The 21,211-nt window shown below is 42.7% G+C and overlaps 1 long non-coding RNA gene across 2 annotated transcripts in view; it reads right to left on the bottom strand.

Moving 5' to 3' along the window:
* LOC123608685 overlaps positions 1-16,463 on the bottom strand; it is a 56,832-nt gene extending 40,369 nt beyond the window's left edge. Inside the window, exons 1-2 of one of the 2 annotated variants that reach the window (XR_006717378.1) lie at positions 14,440-16,463; positions 13,506-13,573 (exon numbers count right to left, since the gene is read on the bottom strand). This is a non-coding gene — a long non-coding RNA (uncharacterized LOC123608685). The remainder of the gene's footprint in view (positions 1-13,505; positions 13,574-14,439) is intronic. The other variant, XR_006717379.1, reaches the window with a different exon arrangement.
* Positions 16,464-21,211: the final 4,748 nt, after the last annotated feature.

Genomic DNA, 21,211 nt, shown 5'->3' with positions numbered 1-21,211 from the left:
GATTTACATTTCCCTGATGGCTGATGATATCAAGCATCTTTTCTTGTGCTTATTGGCCATTTATATATCTTATTTGGAAAAATGTCTATTCAGATTCTTTGCCCAGTTTTTTTTTATTACTGGGTTGTTAGAGTTCTTTATCTACTCTTGATATAAGACCTTGAGATATATGACTTGCAAAGTGTGTGTAGCATTTTATTTGGCATGTTTTGATAACTACATGATTACTATCTACTTTTAGACACATTTTCTGTATTCAAGTTAACTTCAAGCATGCTTTGTAATTAAATACTTCAAATTAAATGCATTGGATACATATTTAGTATTATGCTTTCTCTTATTGACATTTCTATTAGATCCATGCATGCTATACACACCAACACATGGGCGTCTTACATTGTATTGGCAGTGGGTGGGAGGGGATAGCCCTGGAGCTAGATGGTCTGGGTTCTAATACTGGTTCCACTACTTACTAGTTGTGCTACTTAGGATGTTACTTCACCTCACTAAGTCTTAATTTCCCTTATCTGTAAAGTAGGGCTAAGCGTAATATCCACCTACTATATGGTGAAGTGGTAGTGATTAAATTAGGTTAATGTAGTAAGAATGACTTAACCATAATTTCAGACAAAATTAGTAATAGCTATTGTGTTTATTATTGTTATTATCATCATGTTTCTTTGTTCCAAGTAATGTAAACATTTATATACATTATTTAATCTTCAGGAGAATTATATGGAGTTGATATATTATAGATATTTTCCTTCTCTTAATATGCAGACACAATTTTAAAATATCATTGTTATATAATTATAACAGGCACAATCAATAACTACTGTCTACCTAAATATAATTACTGGATTAGAATATTTGTAAGACATATTTAAATTTTATTTCTCAAAAACCTGGTTTGTTTACCTAGTCTTGTGGATTCATTACTTAATCACAGCATGATTTAAATGAATACTCCATTTTTTTAATAAATAATATTGACAGTGTTTGTTCTGGATTCCTATTAAATTCTTCGGCAAACATTCACATTTTTTTTTTATTTGAGTGGATTTTCATAGTCTTTCCTCAAACTCATTTTAGTGATTTACATTCACTCGTCACATTAGTGAAATAAATGTTAAGTGATTAACTTAAATGTTTATTTTAAAAAGTGACCAGATGAAAATATTTCAGGAGACAGAAATTTTGGCAGACCACATATTCAAAGAGAAAGAAGGAAAAAGTTTTGAGGTATGTAGTATTAAATTCCACTGTCCCTGAAAACAGTCACCAAACCTTTTATATTTGCTCAATTTATAATTTTTTGATAGCAATGGAGTACCAATTATAAAAACATATTTTGGAGGGCTGCTGGAAATTTGCATAGGCAATTTTTATTATCACCAGAAACATTAATTTATGTATAGGCTATTTTGCTTTTGAATAAATAATGTCTATGCTCTGATTCAACAATTGTTTACTTGAGCACCAAACAGTGAGATGAATGCTATCATATCACTACCATATTATTTAATTTATTCCCAAGAACAATGCACAGAGGTTGGTTTTATTATTACTTTTATTTTATACAGAACAGAAAACAGAAGTTTGTCATGTCTTGAGAAAAATTCTTCAGCTTCAAATATTTAAGAAGAATCTATTCTGTTGCTTCTCCACCAGGAGGTGACGAAGTCTTAATTGGTGAGTACAGTGTACCCCCTTCCCCTCTTTTTTTCATCTTTCTGGAAACTTTGAGTTTAGGAAAGTATTTCTCTTTCATCTTCAAATAATCCAGTTGTTTTCTCTCTGTGACGTTCTATAGCTGTGGTTCTGCAAGTATGGTCCTGGACTGGCAGCAGTAGTATTACCTGTGAACTTGCTAAAAATGCAAATATCCCCAAACTACTGAATCAGAAATGAGGGCGGATGTATGTGGCCCAGAACTCTGTGTATAACAAGCCCTCCAGATGATTCTGATGAACACCGAAGTTTAAGAGGCATCACTCAAGAGAAGCTGATTTACAGAGATAGCTCTATTGAAGTTGATCTTAACGATCACTGTCACTTTTAATTCCAAATCTATTGACTTTAGTCCTCATGAAACTTACCTCCTTGGTAGCATTTAGTAGAACTCACCACCATCTCAGTCTTAAAATTGTCCTATTTGTTTTCAAGGACACATTTTTATCTGATCACCCCTTCTGAGATGTCCTCACTAGCTCTCCTCTTTGTTCCTTAATAAGATTTCCTAAGGTTCCTAAATTCTCTTTTCACCTCTGTTCATGCTTTTGATGGTTCATTTCACCAACTTCCACAGCTTCAAGCATCACACAGATGCTGCTGACTTCCACATCCCTATCTCCTCCTTAGATCTTCTTATTAGTTGAATTATTTCATCGTTAATTCAACATATATTTGTTACTGTGCAGCAGGCACATTTGTTGAGGACAGCAGAGGAGAAAACATTAAAATGCGATGTTCTTTAGGCATTATCCTAACATACCCTGTTGTACTAAAACCAACCTTCTGCATAAAATTTATTTTCCTTTTGAGTCTGATATCAGTATCATAACCCACATTGAAACTGACTCCTCCCTTTCCCTCATCCCACATATACAACCAACCCCCCAAATCTTCTTGCTTCTTTACAAACATATCTCACAAGTATCTCTCTCCCTCATGGCCAATGTTTTGAGTCCTGTTCTCATCCATACTGTAGTAGATCACAGTATATACTCTACTGCAGTAGATTCCTATCATTTTTTCCCCATTCAATATATCTTTCACTGTGTTGTCTGACTTATTTCCCTAAGCTCAGAGATTGTGTCATATCTATGTCCTGCTTAGAATCACACAGATAAAACAAACAACACACTTCAATGCTCCCAACTTCCCACAAAGACCAAAATCTTAAATAAAACTTTTAAAGTCCCTCTAAATGTGGCTTCAACTTTCCTGTCCAGCCACATGTCCCAGCCTCCCTATGCTACTGCACTACTGCCATAACTCTCCTGAACTGTGTCCCTACAAGTGACTTGATCGGCACTTCTTTCTGTGGTAGTATCCCACATCAGGACCCAGTTCCAGTGATGTCACCTTTTCTGTGAAGCCTCTTCTAACAACCTTACTCCAGAACCAGACAAAATAATAGCTCCCTCTTTCATACTCCTAGAATATTTTGTTGATGTCACTAACACTGTCCCATTGGACTTTTAACAACCTGAGAGCAAGAATTATACTGATTCATCTACGTATGCCTGGCATCTGGCTCAGGGCTTGGCACATTAGTAAGTGTTTAATAAACAGAGGCAGGATTGATCTACCCAGTTTTATTTATTTATTTTTTTTTTCCAACGTTTATTTATTTTTGGGACAGAGAGAGACAGAGCATGAACGGGGGAGGGGCAGAGAGAGAGGGAGACACAGAATCGGAAACAGGCTCCAGGCTCTGAGCCATCAGCCCAGAGCCCGACGCGGGGCTCGAACTCACGGACCGCGAGATCGTGACCTGGCTGAAGTCGGACGCTTAACCGACTGCGCCACCCAGGCGCCCCTATCTACCCAGTTTTAACATGTTTGGTTTCCATATTGCAGCCATCTAGAGGCAGAAACCTTTTTTTTAAAAAGATTGTTCTACTTTCTAGATGCAGACCACTGAAAGTAGAAAGAGGTAGAGCTGACAAGGTAAGCAATCTTAAAACCCAGTCCGCACAAGCAGGTGGTCATGGTCTCCTAGACATTGGCACATAGAATCATAGCTCTTAGTGGTGATTCTTGTTAATCATAAAAAGATTAAATCATATTTTAAATTCTCTGTTTAAGGATTGGGAAAATAAGGATGTTTTGTTAAAGACATCCTTTACTAAAAATATCAGGATTTTAAAATTGTACTCATATTGCTTAGGATTGCATCTAGCAAATAAGTGAAATACCAAAATAGCACAGTCTTTAAAAATACAGAATCTTATTTCTTTCCCTCATGCCATTCTGATATTGCAGCCTAGTGTGGCACATTGAGTCCATGGTAAAAGGGACGGAGGTTCTATCTGTCTTGTTGCTCTGCTTTTCAGGGCTTCCACTCTCACGGCAGGTAAACATATCAAAGGTAGAGCCCCAGCAGTTATGTCCACATTCCAGTTCTTTCCCTTTTAGCCTTCCCAGAAGGTGTCATACCAGTTCTGCTTACATCCTTTTGCCCAGAACTTAGCCAATGACCATTCCCAGTTGCAAGGAGGCTGGGAAATGCAGTTTCTATTCCATATCTAGAGATTGTGGTTCTAATACTAAAGGAGGAGGGAAAATGGAGGCTACAAGACAACCAATATCTTCTTAAACCAGCATTTTAAGCTTCTATTTTCTGAAGCACTCCTTAATGTGCAGTTTAAAAATCTCATCCTCTGGGGCACCTGGGTGGCTCAGTCATTTGGGCGGCCGACTTCAGCTCGGGTCACGATCTCACCGTCCATGAGTTCGAGCCCCGCATGGGGCTCTGTGCTGACAGCTCAGAGCCTGGAGCCCGCTTCAGATTCTGTTTCCCTCTCTCTCTGCCCCCCTCCCCTCGTTCATGCTCTGTCTCAAAATAAATAAAAACATTAAAAAAAAAATCTCATCCTCTGACAGTGACCTATAGAGGAAGCATCACAATATTTGAAAGATGAGTCAACCTCCCACATCTGCATTAGCAAACTGTCAAGTAGAAACCAACTTTGAAAACACCTATTCCAGATGGCCAATAGGCACATGAAAAGATGCTCAACATCACTCCTCATCAGGGAAATACAAATCAAAACCACACTGAGATATCACCTCATGCCAGTGAGAGTGGCTAAAATGAACAAATCAAGAGACTATAGATGCTGGAGAGGATGTGGAGAAATGGGAACCCTCTTGCACTGTTGGTGGGAATGCAAACTGGTGCAGCCGCTCTGGAAAACAGTGTGGAGGTTCCTCAAAACATTAAAAATAGATCTACCCTATGACCCAGCAATAGCACTGCTAGAAATTTACCCAAGGGATATAGCAGTATTGATGCACAGGGGCACTTGTACCCCAATGTTTATAGCAGCACTTTCAACAATAGCCAAATTATGGAAAGAGCCTAAATGTCCATCAACTGATTAATGGATAAAGAAATTGTGGTTTATATATACAATGGAATACTACTTGGCAATGAGAAAGAATGAAATATGGCCCTTTGTAGCAACATGGATGGAACTGGAGAGTATTATGCTAAGTGAAATAAGTCATACAGAGAGAGACAGATACCATATGTTTTCATTCTTATGTGGATCCTGAGAAACTTAACAGAAGACCATGGGAGAGGGAAAAAAAAAAAAGAAAGAGAGGGAGTGAGCCAAAGCATAAGAGACTCTTAAAAACTGAGAATAAACTGAGGGTTGATGGGGGTGGGAGGGAGGAGAAAGTGGGTGATGGGCATTGAGGAGGGCACCTGTTGGGATGAGGACTGGGTGCTGTACGGAAACCAATTTGACAATAAATTTCATATTTAAAAAAATAATAATTAGAGGTAGCAAAATATGCATTTACAGCATTTTAGGGCTTAAAAATAAACCAATAAATGTAGTTTTCAATGGTAAGTTTAATATTACCATTAAAAGTTTTATTTTAGGGGTGCCTGTGTGGCTCAGTTGATTAAGCGTCTGACTTTGGCTTAGGTCATGATCTCGCGGTTCGGGAGTTCGAACTGTCAGTGCAGAGCCTGCTTGGAATCGATCCTCTGTCTCCCTCTCTCTCTGTCCTTCCCCCACTCACATGCACTCTCTCCCCAAAATAAACATTAAAAACAAAAAAAAGAAAAAAGAAAACACCTTTTCCAGTGACAGTCCACAAACTGTTATTAGCTCAGAAAGAGAGAAGATCAAAAATTGAGAACACTTTAAAACACCCAATAATTTGACATTTCAGATACATGCACCATGATCAATATAGTCATCTCACTGAATTCAGTGTAGACTAGTTCAAGTATCATCTAATTTATTCGGTAAGTCACATGTGGCACAAATTGAGTGTATGTCACAGATACCGGGACCATGTGTTGGTCCTAAATGGATTAGAAATTTAAAAATAAAGTCCTTCATAGAGAATTTGAGAAGCACTGGTATACATCAGTTTAAGGGAAACAATGGGGCCAGAATATAGAGTTCCTGGCTTCTGATCCAGCATGAACCACCCTGGTCCTTCACTGCTCTCAGATGCTAGCATTGATGCCGTCCAACCCACATTTCTGACCACCTGGGGAGCCCCAGAGCCATTTCTTTAAACTTTGGGTTTTTTTTTTTTTTTCAACGTTTTTATTTATTTTTGGGACAGAGAGAGACAGAGCATGAACGGGGGAGGGGCAGAGAGAGAGGGAGACACAGAATCGGAAACAGGCTCCAGGCTCTGAGCCATCAGCCCAGAGCCGACGTGGGGCTCGAACTCACAGACCGCGAGATCGTGACCTGGCTGAAGTCGGACGCTTAACCGACTGCGCCACCCAGGTGCCCCGCCCCAGAGCCATTTCTAACCAGAGCTGTAAACCTGGTATGGATGCTTCTGAAACCTGATTGACTTTTCTGTGTCTGGATTCCAGTATTCACGGGACAGGCCCTGTAAACTTGGGTTCTGCTGGACATTTCACACTGAGCATTTGCCTCCATTCCCCTCCTATCCTCAACACCATTTTAGATCCTGCTCCAAAGTGCATAAACTACAGAAAACTATGATCCTAACTCTCACCCAGTTTTGAAAACCCCCATTACCTAAAAGCCACCACTGCAGCACTCTTCTTCAACACACACACACACACACACACACACGCACACACATGCACACACACACGCACACACAGTGGCAAAAGCAATGTAGACCCAACCCATTTTCTTTTAAATCAATTGTCACTCTCTACTAGTCTGACCAAGTTGTTGAATTCACTGAGTTGCTGCTGAATTTTTGTCAAAGTTTAGTTTTGGTGATTGTTCACACCAGTAGTTTTCATAGATGATTTGACAGAGTAGCTCAGTTATCAGTTTTCCATGAGTCACATTTCAGTTGCTGAAGCAATTCTCCAGGACTCAACATGGAGATGTGAATGGATGAGCTTTCCTTAAAACACACTTTACAGATTTTCTATTTCTGCAGGTGTATGCTCTGCCCGTCTCTACCTCTGCGGGTGAAAAAGGTTCTTTACAAACTCTCCTCCACCTGGTAAAAGATATATGCTTGCTGGGTTCCTGCCATTGGTAATTTGGCAAATTGATTTTCAGAGAACTGGTCTAGTGTCACCACCAAGTGCCACATCCTACTGGAGTTAAACTGTGTTTCCATTCACAGAGTAAATGATTTCAGCAGCTGGAAGCAAACTTTTAGGGAAGAAAAAGATCTTCACCAAAATCACTGTTTTTACATATACTTGTGGTGCCAAATAACATACCAAAAAATATTCACATTCACACACCTCCACCCAGAGGTGTTTCTTGCACTGCAATAAAGAGTCCCAGCAGTTTGTGTGTGGATGAAGGGTGGGGGGCAGATGAAGGAGAGGAGAGAGTACAGAATTAAGGCCTCTCTTTGCCTTTACCTTGATGTAGCACTTCACCATTTTAAAGCACTTTCAAATATACTGTTTCATCTGATCCACACAATCAGTTAATGTGTTTGCCAGGATCCACACTGCTCTATTTTTCAGTGGAGGGAAAGGAGGCTTATAAAGGTTAAAGAACTCCCCCCACAGTCACACAGGCAATAAGGGAAGGGCTCTGCACCAGAAATAAAACTCTCAACTCTTACTCCTTCATTTGGTCCTGACTCCTATGTGAACAGTTTTTTATATTTCCACCTAAAAGGATATAAGCCAAATACTTTTACCTATATTTCCTTCAGGTATGATTGGTCTGCCTCTGACCATGCTTTTCGTGCTCTATTAATACAGTTAATTTATTTTTTTTATTTTTCACACAGTTCATGTGGCTATGAACTCTTGAAGGTGAAGGCCAGATCTTCTCCATGGTTAGCACTGTTCACAACATATGTCTCTGGCATTCAATGGATCTCCATTTAGTTTCTCTCTTTGGCCAGAGCTTCTTTGGGTACTTTAATGGCCAGTGGATACTAACCAATCAAGCAGTTTCTAAGGTTCTGGCAGGACTTCTAAGACCTACTCACATATAAGTTCAGGAATGAGAATAATATGTCAGGCTATTTTAAACAATAAATGCAACTGTTCTAAGGGCAGACAACGCAAAGGGTTTTTTTTTTCTAGTCTCTTTGAAGACTAGAAATACAGATCAATGTACAATGCCCATCATCTCTCCCAGAAACTGAAGATTTCAAGTTTTCTTCTATTAACGATCCATCTCATCTGGAAAATTTGAGCTGACTAGTGTTGAACCAAATATCCTAAAATGCTATTACAAAAACTGTTCAGTAAGAAGGTAAAATGCAAAAGCGTGTTGGGTAAAGAACTTAACAAGAAGGCTGCAACCACTTTAGAAGTGTAAAACTCCTTCCACAGGGGAGTTGGGACACTAAAACTTCCATCAAAGCACATGAAAATGACATCAGTGGTCTGTTAGCCCCTCATAAATGGACCAGACCTGGGCAAAGACGTTTGAGCAATGTCAGCCCTTGTCAAATCCATAACAAAATTTGACATCTGTTAAATCATTAAAGATACAAATAAAATGTTAACCAAGACCAAGAAGGAAGGCAGAGTGCTGATAGTATGTATTAGGACTAAAAGTAAAAGGCCAGAAAAGATGTGATTAATTCCTGGACTTTGGAATATCACTATAGCTTGTTGGCTAAACCTTCCCAAGTTTCAAGACACTGGAAATGACTCTGGTAATAAAAAGACTATGGAAATCTGGACTAGATGGATTTAGGGCTTTTCACACTGATATGGCTGTTTCTACAATAAGGGGATATCCTTTGGCTCCTCACATCTTCATCTTCCTCCAGATACCTGGTTTCAATTTCACAGAATGTAATTCCCCCTGACCTCAAAGAGAACTTTGTCCTTGAACTAGCTCCACAGAGCAAAACCCAACTACTGGCCTATAGTAATCATCTTAGCTTTTGTACCTGAGTAAACGGTGTTTTCTATTTTCCTTGTCCTTTCAGTATGGGTCATACTAGCTTGGAGGTTCTCTTGTCCAGAAAAGAGAAGAGTTTCTCCTCAAAATTTGTGACAGAGAAAAAGCTACTCAGACATCAAATTGTTTTACTTCCATTTTCCTGGGAAAAAGGAAATACCACATTTCCCATATTCTTCTGTAGGTACATGGTGCTTTGGGAATGATTGCTGGCTAACAGAATGTGACCAGAAGTCACACGTGTCATTTCCAGGCTGAGGTAATTAAGAATGGGCATGCTTTCCCCACACATTCTCTCTTCCCTTTCCACATCAAACTTGGAAGTCAAGTTCTGAATGGCATAACTATAAGAAGAGGTCAGCCTAGGTCCCTGAGTCAACAATTGGAGAAAAGATGCCACCTGACCCACATGGGGATCTTAAGTAAATGAGAAGCAAACTAGTGTTGGGTTATTCCACTGTTATTCAGAGATTGTCTGAGACTGCACTTAGTATTAATTTCTATGACTAATAAATAACTTCTAGGGGTACCTGGATGCCTCAGTTGGTTAAGTGGTTAAGTTTCTGACTCTTGGTTTCAACTCAGGTCATGATCTCATGGTTCATGAGTTTGAGTCCCACATAGGGCTCTGTGCTGACAGCATGGAGCCTGCTTAGGATTCTCTATTTCCCTCTCTCTCTCTCTCTCTGCCCCTCCCCTTCTCTCTCTCACATGCTATCTCTCTCTCTCTCTCTCTCAAAATAAATAAACTTTAAAAAAAGAAAGGAAAAAAATAACTTCTAGAATGTTGAAATTTTCTAAAATAGGTAAGTCTGAGACTTACATAATAAATGCACCATAAATGGATGGGGATGAATATGCAGCCAGTTGACCTCAAGGAAACCTAACTGGCCCAAAGGAGAACAGACTCCAGCCTTCATATGTGGGTACATGGCAACTTCCTGCACTACAAAGGTGCATAAGAGGAGAGGTACACAGGAAGTACTATTCCACACCCTTGGGACCTGCCAATGGGACCTTTTCAAGGAAAAGCCGGAGTGCACTAACGCACTAACAGGGACCTTCACTGCTGTCTGGGGGTGGGGCTGGGAAAGGAGAATGGAGAATCAGCAGGAGGAAAAGGCAAGTAATCTGGACCACCGCAGCCCAACTCGATACAGGTAAGAAGGCAACATGTCAGCAGGGCTTCCAACATGCAAGTCCCAAGTGTGAGCCCAGGCCTGGCAATGAGAAGCTGGGATGACTATAGAGATCATATCAGTATCTTGAGGGCAGTGAACAACAGCAGCAGAGGCTCCAGAAGCACCAGTCTTCAAAGTGGAAGTGTAAGACTGTCGAGCCAGCTGGGGCAGGTTGAGGCTCTGGGAGGGCCACAGCATGAAGGGCTGCTTGGAGGGGCTTCAGTTTAAGGTGAGCACCGAGGACTGAGGAAGGGGCAGGGTTGCAGGCCCAGTGACCCCAGTGGTAGAAGTAGCAAGGAAGTGCCTTTTTGTGAGAATTTACTAGATCCTTCTCCCACCAGGACTGGTCTAGAAAAGAGTTTACTGGTTCTGCCTACAGCCATATTCCAGAATCTATTGAAGACAGGATAGGAATCCAGATGCACACCCGTTAACAGAGTATGGCTGTCTTCTCACTCTTCCTTTCCACCTCCCTTTCCCTGCAAGAGCTTCAGGGAGTTGGCAAACATGGCCAAGAAAATCATGCCACAGTAACAGGTAGGCCTCGCCGAACTCCCTTCATGAGATGGATGGACCCCATTGCTGGCTGCATACCACATTGTTCAATACCCACTATCTACACTCATGAGGAGAAAAAACTTGTTCCTCATGTGCCTCTCTCTTCTGCCATCATAAGGCCTATTTTCCTTCTATCACATTCTGTGCATTTGCTAAAGAAAGGAGCTGGATATTTGTTCTAGATCATTTGGCCTGTACCCTGAAACAACACACAAGCCTGATTGTGCACCCTGGCTGACATGGATATAAGACAGCAGGACTCGGCACAGAATGAGGCCTAGGTGCGCCAGCCCTCTCAAAGTTTAGCCTTCCCTCTTTTTACACCAAATTAGTGGATGTTATGAATAAAGGGTAAGATTTTATTCACTCAAAAATATTTATTGAGTACAGTGGTACAAAACACTGGAATAGCTCTTTTGGAAACACTGATGCAGTGCAGACACTGTTCCTGCACTCCTGGGGCTTATGGCATGATAGAGATAAGAAATAGTTTGCAATAATTTTAATGTAAGGAAGGATGTGTTATGTGCCTAAATGATGGAGAAATAAAATGCCACGAGAGCTAATTCAGAGAGAGAGGAGATTACTCTCAGCTGGATTCACTATCATAAAGTATTGGTGCTATGTGGCATCACTGAGTTCACCCCATGTAAATACTTTAGGTAGAAGCTAAGGATGTTAGATGATTACACAAGATCATGGAGCCAGTGATAGAGACAACAAAGCCTTGAGCCCCTTTCTTCTGAATCCAACTTTTTGCCCACCCTGCTATGCCACGCTGCTTCTTAGCAGCTTAGTCATGGGGCTGCCTGGAACAAATTACCTGCTGATCTAGATTCAGCCAATCAATGCATAAACAGCATGAAGTTCATGACTTTGGGAAGCTTACAATCTAGCAAAACAGGTCAAACACATACACATAAGTTTCCATACTTTTTTAAGATACAACTAACCTCAGCAAATATAGGGACTAGATTGATATATTTAACTCATTATCAACCTGCAAGATTTAGCAGGAGGAGAAGGGTGAGAGGTTAGTGGGTACTGAGCAGGTGAAAGAGAGAAAAAGGAAGAGGGACAGAAAGAGAAAATCTCAGAGGCCATTTGCCCGGATAGTGCAAGAAAGGTGGTGGGTCCAGGACAGAGAATTGGTCTCCATAAAACCTATAACCACTGCTGGGTCCTCAGCAAGTACTCAGTTTAAAAGCTCTACACAGTAAGAGACAGAGTGAGTGGGGGAAAGGGGTCTATCACCTTGTATTTTGTTCCTGCCCCAAATCCCCATTATTTAATAGAATACTGACTTTCTGTAGTGACCTGTAAAACCTTAGTGCTTCCACCCCCATCCAACATAATACTCAGAGATCTATCAGCCTCCTCTTGGAACTCATTCATGCAGTGACCAATATCAAGGTGATCCAAACAGCTGCCATCCACTGGTGACTAGGAGTGGAGCTACTGTATAGAACACACCAGAGGACCTGCAGCCTCTGGACCCAGTCCTACCCTTGCTGGTTCAGCGCAAGGCCTATCTTACCAACACCCTCTTGTGTCTCCTGAGGTTTAACCACTATGGGCAAGAAAGGAGGGTAAGGGAACTCAGAAACCTTGTTCACTTAACTGTACTAAAAGATCTTCACGTCCAAACTTTGGTATTCTCATTTGCTCTGAAACCCAAAAGTACAAGTACTCTTGAATATTACATTGCTGTGGAAAAATAGAAAGGAACCTAATGTTTGTATTATGTTAATGACAATAAAAAACAGCAGTAATAACCTAACATTTATAAAAAAAAAAAAAAAAGTCTCTTAGTGCCCGGCTCTGGAATACCCTCTCTATAAACCTATGGGATAGATTGTCTCCATTTTACAAAGAAAACTGGGTCTCAGAGAGAGATTAAGAGCCTTGCCAAGGGTTACAGCAGAACCCTAAGTGCAGAAGCCAGTATTGAATTTAGGTCTCTCTAATTCCAAAGTTCTTTCCAGACATCAAACTGCCTCTATGTAGAGAAACAACTTTATTTATTTACTTATTTACTTACTTACTTATTTACTTATTTATTTATCCACATCCAGTTTGGAGTCCAACTCAGAGGCTTGAACTTATGACCCTGGTATCAACACCTGAGCTGAGATCAAAAGTCAGACACTTAACCAACCCACTTAACTAACGGAGCCACCCAAGTGGCTTGAAAAACAGGTTTATATCAACCATAACAAAGTAAAAATATCCCAAAAAGAGTATCACAATGGAAGCGGTGGGGGAGGGGAGCAGTTGGTCTCACAAATAGAGCAGCATGTAAAACATGCTATGGTGCCTGGAATGTCATGGTTAGCATTACCACCACCACCACCACCACCACAAGGAATACGCTGCTTACTGTAAGAAACTGATATGATTTCTCCTTCTGCTCACTGAGGATCATGTTTCACTTTTCACTCTTCCTGCTAGGAGGCTCAGAGACAAATTTAAAGTTCTTCTTTAATAACTGTCTAGTATTCCACATACATATCAGGGTTCTTATTTTCTTCTTATCTTGACCCCAGCATGTGATTTCTATTTTACCTTGTTCTACTCATTTACTCATCATTTTCATGTTTATTAGGTGCACTCTCATGAGAGTCCTCAAAACTTCTGTGAAATAAGATAAGGTATGCATGATATTAATTAAAAAATAACTTACCTGGGTAGAGCTTTCATCTGTAGCATCACGCAGATTCTTTCGTCCTTTGAATTCTATTGCTAACAAATCTGAAAAAAGAAAAAAAAAAATCAAGACACCATCTGGCTGTCTTTGGAAAGGCAGAGGTAATTCAGGTCTTTGATCTGCTCTGCACATGGACTGAGAGAGGCAGAGAGGACCAAATCTCCCTGACACAGACAATCACTTGCTTTATTAAACAAGTGTCTTATATTATACACAGAGAGTAGTGCATTATGTGGATGCACAAGAAAAACTTATGATGAAAAGTAGATACTGAGCATACTGAGTACTCTGGGTTTTTAAACATTAACGTCACAGCTGTTTCTAATAATTTTTCTCTAACTGCAAGCTTATTTCCACAATATGTACTAATGTAACTGTAACTGCCCCAAAATGTTTTTCATTTTTTTAAAAAATGAAGTCTTCTTAGAAATAACTATGCATCTGAGAGCTCATGACCATCTTAGATCACTACTCCATACACAGGTTTTGTTGCACTCATTGTTTGGTCTGCAATGAAGTAAGGTGGGGCAGTTTGAAACAGCTGATCTTAAAGAACTTGTGAAATGTGTCTTTATAAACAACAATAATAAAGCAAAACAAACAAAAAAGAGAGCCTCACCAATGAGAGAAATCAAGGAAGTTATTAGGTGGTGCGCCCTGGGATTTTACATGGCAATGGCAATGGGGGAGAAGTTTATTCCTAACCTATATCTGGGGCAATGATAATGGTAACAGGTAGTGTGGGAAGCTGAGAAAAAACCGGCCGCCGGTTGGCCCAGGGTTTGGGGAGATTTAAGTCTTCTGTTTCAGGGTTGGTTGCATTACAGCATTAAAACTCTGGGGTTTTCCTGTATTCAAGAGCAAAGAAAACGTGTATTACTAATCCTTTCAGGTTCCTCCTTCTAATTACCTTTTATTTTCAACTGTGTCCCTCCGTCCAGGTAGATGCTTAATTTTCCAGATGGTTTTATATTTTTGTGAAAGGTTGGGAGACTTCTGGGAGAAAAAGTTGATTTCTTCCTGGAGAGACTCTCCGCCTGGGTTTGGCAAAGTCAGAAACCAATGCCTTCTCTGAGGCTGGATCTCCTGCGCGGCTCTGGGTGGTCTCCATCGGGTCTGCGCTTCAGGACAACGCACACGGCTTCCTTTTCAGCCCAGGTTGCGGAGGCCGACGCTCGGCTCCTGCCGCGGGTTGCGGAGTCCCATGGCTGCTGCCCACCGCCGCGACGAGGTGGAGGGGTCAGCCCGGAGCCGAGTACGGGGCGCGGGGCCAAGCCTGAGTCTGCGGGACGTGCCGGGCCCGGCAGCTCTGCTTCGGGCCGGGATGGGGCAATGCGGCCAACGTTGCCAAGGGCGCCCTGTGCCCCAACCGGGCGCTTCGGCCGCGCCCGCCCGCCTTCCGGAAGCGCTGCGAGGCCCCAAGGAGCCTTAACGTCCACGAGCCCAGTTCCTCCCGGAGGCCGCAGGCCAGGGCCTGAATACCTCAACCTCCACCTCCAAATATCTGGGGCGGGCTGTGAACAAGCACACAGCGGGATAGTTGACAGTCTCTCTGCCTCCCCGCCGCAATCTATTACCCCACCACCGGGCGGGCGAGTCCGGCAAAGATTATCCCAGTTGTAACTTTGAGGAGGTTAAGGCGGGGACGTGATCAAGGTCACGAAACAAACCCGTGCGGAATCGCGTCGCAAGCGCAGCCTGTTCTGCCACCTCCACCCCGCCCCGCCCCGCCCCGGAGTGCTCTGGAAGGGCGGACCACTGGCCTGGGCGCAGGCCGAGGCCTGAGGTCAGGGTGGATTGGAGATTACGCCCCGGGGTGAGGAAGCGGTGGGAGGCGCGGCTGCCGAGGACGGCTAGGGCCCGGGACCGCGCGCGGGGCGGAGCGCGAGAGGGGGCGTGCGTTGCCGAGCCTCGGAGCCACAAGGAGGCTCCGGCTCCCCCGACCACAGCTGCGGGACCTCAGCTGCGAGCGCCGTGTGCACCCTACCCGCTGGCGCTGCCCGCAGAAAAGTGAGGCCCGTGCAGTTCCGGAACTAGAGCTCCCCGCGAGAGGGGGGGGGGAGGGGGTCTTAAGTTTTCACTCACTTTGTTCTGTAACCTAGTTTTTAAAGGAAATTCTAAATTCAAATGGATACAACACACGAACCGTCTTCTCTTCCCCCACTCGTTTCCCTCCTCGGCTCTACTGTGGTAACCGAGATAGGCAGACCAAGCCTCACACGCGCGCACTCTCACGCACGCACTCTTTAAGCCTGGGCTTCCGCCGGCAGGATGGTGTGGCCTTAAGGGTGCGGGGAGGTTTCTGAGAGGCTTGATGGTCCTTATTGTCAGTCCCCTAGCAAGAGCCAGACGCCGCGCCAGGCGGTGACAGAGGCTTCGTACCCTCTCACAGGCGAGAGGGGGCGTGGGGGAAGGGCGCGGGCGCCCACACTAATCAATAACCCCCTACGGGCTCTGAACAGCAGGGGCCTTTTCAAGACAGATGCCCCGGGAAATGATCTATTTATTGTTCGCACTTACTGTGCACTTAGCACCGAGAGGGTTGTTCTTTACACTTATCAACGGAAACCCGCGGCTGGGATTCCCTTTGGCCGCTGAAGCGCGAGTCCGCCTGTAGCCGCGCGTCGCCGCCGCCACAGGCAGCGCAAGGTCTTGGGGCTTTACCATTCCAACAGGTGGCGAGGGCCGGCGGCAGCCGGTCGGGGCGCCCCTTGCCCTATCCGACCTACAGGTCCCGGGGCGCCGTGGCCAGCCGCCTCGCTCCCGGGAAGAACGCGAGGGCTTGGCGGGAGCCGGGGTTCCGGAATGGGGCGTGTGCACTGAAAAGCGAATGCGCAGGCGGGCGCCGGACAGCCAACAACTACGGCGCCGCCGCGGAGAACTTCCCCGGGAGCCACCCTTGATTTCCCGTAAGAAGAGTTAACTGTGAATAGCTAAGACGAATATCCCTTTCAAGTGACTTGAGCAGAGGACCTTCTCCGGGATCCAGACACTGTGGAGGTTGTTACTCCATGCTCATCACCGCCCCCCCACCCCACCCCGCGTCAAGTGTGCTTCCCTTAGTCCTCTGATTTTACACACACACACACACACACACCCCACTGGAGAATTCTCGATGGTGAATTGGGGGGGGGGGGTCGCTAAGGCGTAGCCATGCCGTTCTCCCCCAACGTGTTGTGTTCCTTTCTAGGATAACTCTGAACTCGGGACAGAGTCAGCGGGTCGCTCGGATCCCCGAGACTAAGCCCCATTCACTTGGGCCAGGCGAGCCCAGCGGCTGCTGAAAATCGCTGCTGCTTGCTGCGGGCGCGCGGCTCGGAGCGCGCGGCTCGGAGCGCGCTGCTTCCCGAAGCCGCCCGCGATGCTGATTTATGCTCCAGCGGCTCGCGAAAACCCCAACGCTTTGGCTGGGTTAATTTTTGTCAATTGTTCTTCATCACACTGAGATAGTTTGCAGCTTGAGGCGGGTCTTATTTATCACCCTGCACATTTGAAATACAGTCAGACATAAAAATAACTGACTCTGGGACTCTGGCGCAATATTGGAGCCGTCGGGGAATAATTTGGCTAACTGACTTGGACGTTTCACCTTCTAAACAGAAATGCAACTCTCAGTCAAACTGTAAATCAGATTGTCTTCGGCAATGGGGGGGGGGGAAGGCACCAAATCCAGAAGGGAACACAAATAAAATGAAAGAAAACGCACATATTGACCAAAGGAAAAATGAACTTCAGAAATCCAGACTGGATTTTAATTTTAGACGTGGAACCTCATCGGGAATGTGAATTCCTAAATGTTTTACCAGCCAGATTCGTCCCAGAAATTTCTAGGGTGCTCCCCGGAAACTGAACTGATTGTTTCATTTCTTATTGTTACTGCTGTTTTTGTTATTGAATGAGAAATGCTTTGGGGGAGCTCTCCTTGAAGAGCTCTAATTATAAATGTTAAGGAGAGGGTGCAGAATGGTTTGGGAAGGAAAGGATGGGAGCTCGAAAGTGACCTAAAACTTGGAAAAGAAGGAAATCAGAAATTGCCCTGGCACTCGCCTTGTTCACAAAGTTCTGTGAACAGATAGAAAAGAATTTGGTATTGTTTTCTGCGCCTAGGCGATTCCTGTCTCCGCCTAAGTGGAAGCCCCCAATAATGAAAGCTCAATTTCTTACCGCCCCACATAGACCAAGTGGTTAAAAGTCTGGCCAGGACTAGCCTTCGGTAAGGCAGGAACTGGAAAAAAGAGAGAGAGAGAAAGAGAGAAAATCCATGCAGGTGACCACTCAACAATTGATCACAAAGGGAAACTCAAAACACAACCAAATAAAACTTATGCCCAGAAAGGGCACATCTGCTATCATTCTGCATTATTTCTACCCCAGGTAAATTTCATTCTAGCACACCAAAGTGGGAGATCAGCCTCCGGCTTTCACGGAGCAAATCTGAGGACCGTTTTCTTGACTTGAACCCACAGCGACCTTACCTGTAGGCAGTTGCTCCGCTTTTAGGGTGTTTAAACAAGTATATATTTGTTTAAACTCCTTTTTGACCAAGTTCTTTCACAGAACTTGCTTCTAACATTTCTCCAAATAAAGTTGAACAAGAGAGCTGTGACTCTTAAAATCCACAAATTAAATTTAAACTTAAAGATACCACAGGGGGCTTCAGGTAGAAAATTGGAGGGATTATTTTAAAATCACTTTGAAGGTTTAAGGAAAGATACCTTGGTAGTTGCTAGTACTTGGTATCCATCGATAATACTGAATATATAATATTATGATTGCAATCAAAATATGTAGTTTCAAAGGTGTGAAATGAAATAAAATTAAATCTAATCTTTTGATGGAAAAAAGATCAGCGATTTGGTGGGCATTTTTTTTTTTTCCTCAACAGTAAAGTGAACTGGTAGTGCGTTTTTGACATTTGTGGGATCCAGTTCTTAATCTGGTGGTTTTTCTATCGGCCCCAAGCTGGCTCTCCCCAACTTGACATCTCTGCTTCTTCGAAGAGGGATCTCTCTCAATAAATTCAGACCGCTATGCTGCCGGGCAATACCCCTGTTGTGAGTCATCCTTTGCCAATAGATGGTCTGATGTCCTTTTCAGTATAACCAGCTGGGAAATTAAAAGAAGGATGTTTGCTTCTCCACATGTTTATTTATTGGGGTTTTTCCCCCTTTATTCCTAACACATCAAGATGAGTTCTTTCTCATAGAATCCCAAACCACAAATATCTCCAAAAATGTATATTTCAAAAATTAAATCTACAGATGTAATACATACTGTGAACCCTATAAAATGCGTTTACAATGCTGACTTAAAGAAAGAAATTTATAACTTTCATATGTACCTTCCTTGTGCAATAGGCAACTGCCATATGTTTCCGACTTCCATAAGTCAGTTTTTTCCTGGACATCTGTAGCAGGTAGTGAGTGCTTCTTAAAGTACATTTTATGTAATATGAGAAGGAACCCGCACCAAAGACTAAAGGTTAACATAAAAAAGCAGAAGTCTTTCTAGAAATGCTAGTTATTCTAAATTTACATCACCTATTACCAATGGCCTGAGATAGGTTTTTTTCCTCCCTCTTTCTTCATGAGGCTGGATTTGGAAATGCAGTATTGTATACTCTGAGGATTCTTTACAAGCAGCATTTCCCAAACATCGAAATGTCTTGGTAGAGTTCCTCTTGTTATTACCATTCTTTAGGCTTTTGTTTGAAGATTCTCATTTGGCTCTTCCTGAAAACCCAGGTTGGAAATATATTCCAGCAAGCTTATTTTATTTAATGCAAAGTTTAATATTTTTGTATTTCCCCCTATATTTTTAAAGGAAAAAGAACTCTAACCTCTTCGTTTTTCATTTATCTCGATTGTTCATGATACATTTCTTAAAGGATGAGAGAGTTCACACAATTAGAAGTGAAAAGAAAACAAAACCAAAAGTCATGCAGAAACGTTAGTTTGTTGTCAGACTTTTTGCCCACGTGTTCAAATTCAGGCTTCATTCCCAATGCTATTAATATTTTTCTATAGTTTACTTCTTTTTGTGCAATTCCTGTGCTAACTTTAAATTACTCTGGTAAAAATTTTTTCATTCAGCTGAAACTGAAATGTCTCATCTGTCAGTAGAAAAATATGAATAAATTCCAGTCACATTCTTCATTATTTATACTTTCAGCAGGTTATATAAATGCGCACAAAATTTCCACTGTTTAAGAACTTTGGTATCTGCAGTTGTGAAATATGAGAACAGGCCCCAATTTACAGCCAATTAGAGGATGTAATAATTTTTACAAAAAGCTAAAAACCATACCTAGTATTTCTTACATGGAGCCTAGACAGGGATACTTAGTTACATTTTCAATTCATTTTAGTAAGCAGCAGATTCAAGATAATCTTGGATTATAGGGAAATAATATTAAATATTTAATTGAAAGAATATGAAGGTTATGAAGGTATGTATTTTAAAAATCAATTTAAACATAGTATTATATAGCATAAGCTACTAAAATGCCCACTAACTACTTAGAGAATATTATTTAATTTCCCCACTCATTGTCTCAGTTTGATTTATATCCAAATCGACCTGTTGCAATATTGGTATCAGCAACATCCAACTACCCATCTTTAGTATTCATTTACATCTGGATGTTACCATTACTTCCTTCAAGCCATCTTATATTTGAATCAGGTTTTAGTGACAGAGAAAGTGTGGCCTTTCTCGGACATTTCTGTTACTAACCCCTAACTGTAGGGTTGTGGGAGGAGTGTGAGTCAATGAATGACCAAGTGAAGGCAGCAATTTTTTTCTAGCACAGGGTGAAAAATAATTGTAGTATCCTCTGTGGACAGAGAGCAGATACTGCTGGAAATTGGGCATGAATGGGGAAGCTCATTAGCCTAGCAGAGTGTTTTGTTATGGACACATCACAGGTCCAACCCCTCCACTTGGTAGGTCAGAGGCATCATTCTCTCCCTTCCTTCTCCTTCTGGATGCTGGAGTGCTTGGAGATGGAGAGGGATGGAGGAAGGAAGCTAAACCTCAGAACACACTCTCCTTTGGCTCTACTAAAACTCTGTACTCCTCTAAGCCCCACCGAGAAATGATCCTTGATTTAAAAACCAACACTGCAAGACAATCTCTCTGGGCCCTGAGGAGCCCTGAAGGGCTCTTTGGATAGGCTGCTGGAGTTCTTTTGTAGACGCATTATGTCTCAGATGATTAGAATTGGGAAGAAACTTGTGGGAGAGAAGAATGGTTAATAGTCGTCAACACACGCAGAGGTGCCTGTCTGTGTGTGCCATGAGGGAGCAGTGAGGAACTGAGGTTCTGGATCACTCTCTCCGCAGGGCCTGGGTTTGCAGTTAGGGTTAGAGTAGCCAGAGACTCCACAGAGAAGCCGGCAAAGGAGCAGCCAGACAGACCCTGGACACCTGAATTTATTCTTGTAGACTTTGGAAGCTGGCAGATTGCAACTTATTATTTTTATTAACCCAAATAAGAGGGAGAGGCAAGAAGAAGAGTATGTACAAGGAGAAAGAAGAGAGTGGGGAAAGTAGGGGAAGGAATGGAGGAGAGAGGGAGCCCTTGCCCAAGTTGTGGCACAGTCCCGTGATGCTGGGCGGCTTCTGGCATCCGTGGCCCCCAATTAGGATAGGGCTCCTTCCCAGATCAAGTTACAAAGTAAG

The sequence above is a fragment of the Leopardus geoffroyi genome, chromosome B2 (assembly GCF_018350155.1).
Source record: "Leopardus geoffroyi isolate Oge1 chromosome B2, O.geoffroyi_Oge1_pat1.0, whole genome shotgun sequence".
Classification (NCBI taxonomy): Eukaryota; Metazoa; Chordata; class Mammalia; order Carnivora; family Felidae; genus Leopardus; species Leopardus geoffroyi.
Note: the sequence above shows the minus strand (reverse complement) of the source record. Positions and strands in the feature narration are given on the sequence as shown.